The 6000-nt window shown below is 40.5% G+C and overlaps 1 protein-coding gene across 2 annotated transcripts in view; it reads right to left on the reverse strand.

Annotated features, from left to right (window-relative positions):
* The window catches only part of STK32A (serine/threonine kinase 32A), a 155095-nt gene that overhangs the window by 60309 nt on the left and 88786 nt on the right, over nucleotides 1–6000 (reverse strand). The gene's annotated exons all lie outside the window — the stretch shown is intronic.

A 6000-nucleotide genomic window follows, 5' to 3' on the forward strand; every position in this document is an offset into this window, starting at 1 on the left:
AAATGATTTGTCCAAAGGGGAAAAAAATAAAAACTTCACCAGCTTCAAAGTTCTCATGAAACTTGTGATTAAAAAAAAACAAACCCAACAACCAATCCTCAATCAGCAAATAGAATTGCCTCTCTCCACCAGCCTCTACTTCTACACCCTCAGACTTTTTACCTCCCAACCTAAATGCACAGAAGCTATTTTGAAACAAGGTTCACACAATGTACTCTGGAAAAAGAAAACCCCAAGGAGCTACCATTCTACTCAGGGTAGTGCTATACTAGGTACCTAAATAAATGTAGACAATATTTCTGCAGTTATTTCAACTCTAAGGGAGTGCCAAGGGACCTTGGAAATTCCCATAGAGAGAAACTGAAAAACAAGACACAAGGAAGCAAAATTACCCTAATCCTGTTCAGGATAGAAGACAGGGATGAGATTTGCATGGGCACATAAATCTAGGGTTCTTTTTTCCTCATCTTGCCCTTGAGAGACTTCCTGGCTGTCATGCTGAGAACAGGGAGCTGGCTGCCTCTGCAATCGGGCTGAGCTGTAAGATTCATGACTCCTGTGCTTCAGGGGAGAAATTGGAGTATACAGCAGACCCCAATGGAGATGGGGTAGCTGCTTCCTTTGTAGGTGAGCCAGTGTTGACTTTTCCTTTGGGGAATGACCGACTATAGAAGTTAAGAGTTGTCACAGAATAAGACTTTTCCTGCCAGTGGTTAAGACCAGAATCTGTGGCACCAGGTGATAGGTACAATGGGAAAAAAAAAAAACCCAACCCACCAGCAAAAGTGAGTCTAGAAGACTGAGATGAACAGATCTTGAAAATCCATAAGCTGGTGAGATACAGAAGTCTGTTTCCTCCCACATGCTTCTCTTGCTTTACCTTTGGTATACCGTGTTTCCCCGATAATAAGACACTGTCTTATTATTTTTTTTGGAAAGAAAAACACCAGAGGGCTTATTTTCAGGGGAGGGCTTATGTTGTCCTGCCTCAGCTCTCCTCCGCGGCACTGCTCTCAATGGCGCCAGCAAGCAAATCACTGGGGAAGAACAGGATGACGTGCTCACTGCTGCAGCTCTGATTGGATGCAGCTTGGAGCGCGTCGTGCATTTCACCCAGGGTGTGGAGGGGGACGGTGCATACAGAGGTACCGTAATGTAGCGTGTAGCGCAGGGGATCACCTTCACTACAGTAGCAATCTCAATAGGGCTTATTTTCAGGGGAGGGCTTATTTTAGGGAATCTTACACTGTAAGGGGAGGGCTTATTTTCAGGATAGGTCTTATTATCAGGGAAACACGGTAGTAATCCTGAGATGGGTCCTCTGGCAACCCTTTCTTTAATCCTTTCCCTGACCTATAGGAGCTGGTGGTTCAGGACTATTTCAAAAGGTACCTCAAAGATCACAAAGGGTAAGCAAGGTAGAGTTTGGGGACATATAGGTAGAGGATTATACTCTCATCTGCTGAACATTTCCCATTTAATTTCGAATCATATAAATGTAAGCTATTGTTATTATTCCATAGAATGTTTAGAGGAGGGATTGTTTTACTTAAAAAATATTATCCCAGTACTTAGCACTATGCTACGTATACAGTAAGTGACTAATAAACATTTGTTGATTGATTTTTGTTATTTTCAAGAAGTGATGTAGCCACGGTATAGTGAATGTTTATGCCACATGAATGTGAATAGTAGTTTGCTGGAGAGTCTAGAGGTAGAGGGAAGGAGGGAGTACAGTCATAGATTTCCTATTTTTGATATTTTCAGCAATTTTTCATATCATGCCCTAGCTTAAATTCCAAATCTGATTAGTGTCCTCCTTGCATGACTCAGCAGTCTTTGTGTGGATTGGGGAGGTAAGGGGTGGGAGCAAGGACTGAGGGTTGGATGGGGAAGTAGTCTAAGCATTTCAAGGTTGAATTACTACTGGTGGCTACTGGGGATATTGCAACCTTTTGGGAAACTATACCTGAAATGTGCCAGTGAAGAATTGAGGCGACTTCCTGGGCTGGTAAGTCAAGAAGAGTGCCATCTGATGTACAACTCAGATATTACTGCGTGACATACTGCGTTTCTGCAGGCTTAAGGAAGGCAGTGCATGAACTGTACTGGATTTCTGCTACTTCAGTGCCCCAAGTGCCTCATGGTATGCACACAAAGCAGTCCATGTACACTATAGGTATAAGGTAAGTAAATGTGTAATATATGCAAAAGAAACACAAAGTCATTTGGTGTGTGTGAGCACTAAGAACTGGGAGAATCAAGAAAACTTCTTGTAGGAGGTGACACAAGCTGAGCCTTGAAGGGAGCTAAGGGTTCTAAGAGGCAGAGGTGAGGGGGTGGGATGAGCATTCCAGGCATGAGGGATAATCTATGCAAGGAATGAGCAAAGGAGATGGAATGTCCTGTACAGAGAAAGCATGTATACTTCTTATGGAAAACCTTTGTTTTATTTGGTGGGAATTCCGAATTGTCAAACAGATGTATTCCTAGCTGGATTATAAACCTCATTTTTGCAGAGGCAAATTAACTCTTTTGGGACTCCAAGACGGATCATTTTATGGTTTAAAACCATGAGGGATACTAGTATAACTTCTTTATTATTCTTGAATATCTGTGGGTTCAAAGCCCACTCCCACTGCTTATTACCTGTGTGATCTTGGACAACTCAATTACCCTCCTTGGGCCTCAGTCTCTTCATTTATAAAATGAGTAGATGGAATTCAAGGGCCTTTGAGGTTCCTTCCAGTTCCGGACCAATGATTTCAAATTCACAACCTAAAGACACTACCTGTGAGAGCCTGGGTAAATAACTTCTCTGGGATCAGTTTCTTCATCTGTAAAATATGGGGGTTGGACTAGAAGGCCTGCTGAGGTCCATTCCAGACCTTATCAATCATTTATTCTTTACTTAATAGTATGTATTCAGGGGGATAGCAAGAAATCATGATCTGGCTAGAGAAGGAGGTTGAACTAAATTTTGGAAGACCTTGCATGTTGGTTAGGTAGGTAGGTAACTTGATGTAGAAGGTGGTTGGGAGACTGTAATGGACAAATACAATGGACATGACAGCAAAGCCAATTATAATTTGATAGGAGTGTTTATTAACCAGCTGGTGACTGCCTCCCCAATAGGGAAGACAGCAGCGAGCTTTCTGTTAGACATAATTTTATAGAAAATGTGGGTGCTAGCAACAGAGTATGTTTCTAAGGGGGTGCAGTGCCATTAGTATTGTTCCTACTGGAGCGAAGCGAAGCATGATCCTTTAGAATCCGTGGGAATCTGTGGCATATTTCTAGCAACACAGGTGAAACATTTCTTTACTATTGGGGCCTATTAGGTAGTTTCCAAGGAACCTAGTAGGGGTCCCCTCTAGCAGGTTTAAGGGGCATTGGTGTATGATTTCTGGTGGTCACTTCAGGGACCATGGAAAACCTTTTATTGGGGAAGTAACATGACTGTCTGACAGGTTTACAAAGTCTGGATTCATGCTGGGAAAGACTGGAGGCAAAGAGATCAGTTAGGAGGCCATTGTGGGAGTCCAGACAATTTAGAAATAGTAAAACCCTGAAGAAGAGTGAGGGAAATAGGGATGGAGAGAGGACAATGGATTTGGAAGTGATCTGTCCCTTCTTTCTCAGTAAAATGCCCTTGGTAAAGTAGGAAGTAAGGTTATTCACCAAGAATGAAGGGGTACAAGAGTGGGGTTGGAGAATTGAAGAAAATTGAAAAAGTTTTGCATTGACTCACATTGGTACATGTGTTAAGGCAAAAGTACATCAGGTAAAGAGTTGCTTTGCTTTGAGACTAAATACATTTTGATAAAGGGCTCCGATAAGTAAAAATGAACAATATCAGTAACAATATCCCTTTTTCATATTGAATATGAACAGATAAGAATTGTAATAAAAGTAGGGAATTATTTTTCAAGCTACACTAAAATGATCAAAGATTAAGATATAACCCTGTAGGAATAAAACTGAAGGGAGCATAGCAGTTTTATTTATCTACTAAAGCACCTTGGGAGAAAATAAATGAAAAAGAGTTTTCATTATTGATATTCCTGCTGGAACAAGTTGAAGCCTTTGATTTCTCAACACGGGTCTCCTTTTCCTCTCTTTGAAACTCATTCAGATATAAAAAACTGAATAAATTGCAAAGAAAAGAATACTTGTTTTAAGTCTAAATGATAAGATTTTGGGGGAAAATGCAACATGAACCTTACTGAATTGGCAAGTTAACTGAGGCAAGAGTAGATTGAACAAAAAAGAATGAATCATTCATTCATTCAAAATAATTTGTTGAACCCCTGCTATGTGGAAGGTACTATATTAGGGACTATAGACAAAGATACAGCTTATTAAGATTTTACATGATATATGACAGTAGTCTCAGGAATAGAAAATGTCTGCTTTCTGAGGATCAACTTAGCCAAATTTATCAAGGCTCATTACCAAGAAGCTAGTCATTTAGTGATGATTTTTTTTGGCTTTTGGTGACCCATAAAAAACGTAAAATAGAAAATAGCTGTCAGTTGGTCCATTATGTTGTCCTACCCATTTCTACACTGATGGTTGCAAAATGTTAGGAAAATAACCAATCAATCATTCAATTGAAAAACATTTATTAAGTGCCTACTATGTATCAGGTACTGTGCAAAGTTCTAGGGATACAAAGAAAGGCTCTTCATTCTTAAGGATCTCATAGTCCAATAGCCTTTCACTAGTCAAACCCAATTCAGCCATGTGGGAAATTTGCTTTTGCACTTCATTACCACCAAGCTGAGTCTGTAGCAGTTGGGTAACATGGTTAGCATACTCCTTCCTCTTTTTTTTTTTTTGCTTTTTTTGGGAGGGCAATTGGGGTTAAGCGACTTGTCCAAGGTCACATGGCTAGTAAGTGTTAAATGTCTGAAGCTGGATTTGAACTCAGGTCCTCCTGACTCCCAGGCCTGTGCTCTATTCACTGTGCCACCTAGCTGTCCCTTTCCTCTTCATGCAAATTTTGTGGGCAAAAACTTGCTACCCTTACTTCTGCTCCCTAACTACTTATTCCTATCCACTTAAGTCCTACCCATCATGAGGACATTTCCAATCTTCCCCTCCCCTTCCACTGTGCCCTACGGAACTCAGTTCTATTGAAGAAACTTCCCTTCCTATTAGACCTCTTCTTTTCATACTGCTTCCATTTTCTTGCGCTAAATGGACGCCTGGCTCCCCCAGAAGATATTGTATCCCCTGGTCAACCTTTCCATTACTGAATGGATCTTTTCTTGTGTTCCCTAACACACTGGCCAAGAGTAGGAATAGGGAAATTCCTTGTTCCTCTTTGTAGACTCTCCCTCTCTGCTGCCATCACTCAGTACTCAGATCTTGTTATCTACCAATCAGTTCCCAGGCTCCTCTCTCCTTAAAAAAAATTTTTCGGTTGTTTTTTCTTTCTCTTTAGATTGCTGTTATATATGCTATATACTGATTTCCTGTTTCTCTTTACTTCATTCTGTATCAGTTCATATGTCTTCTTATGCTTATCAGCCTTCTCCATATTCATCTTCACTGGGAGTGCAGTAATATTCCCTTACATTCATATGACACAATTTGTTTTGCCATTCCCCAACAGATAAACATCAACATTATTTCCAGTTCTTTACAATTACAAAAGAGCTGCTACAAATATTTTAGTATAATAGGTACTTTTCTGTCTGTCTTTGACCTTCTTGGGGGTATATCCTGAATAGTGTCTCTCTCCTTTCTCAAGTTAAACATCTGACTTAGTCTTCTCTGTCCTCACTCCTGCCTCTGATATATTTATCAATATCTTCTCAAAAATTTTGGACTCCAAGTTAATTAATTCCCATAACTGTTCAACCTCCATGATCCTAACTCTGATATTCCTTTCTCTGATCTTAGTTTCCCATACTTTCATCACTCTAATCTCTCTCTCTCTCTCTCTCTCTCTCTCTCTCTCTCTCTCTCTCTCTCTCTCTCTCTCTCTCTCTC

The sequence above is a fragment of the Petaurus breviceps genome, unplaced genomic scaffold (assembly GCF_028583685.1).
Source record: "Petaurus breviceps papuanus isolate PSGF00001 unplaced genomic scaffold, PetGlider_PUasm1.0 551, whole genome shotgun sequence".
Taxonomy (NCBI): domain Eukaryota; kingdom Metazoa; phylum Chordata; class Mammalia; order Diprotodontia; family Petauridae; genus Petaurus; species Petaurus breviceps.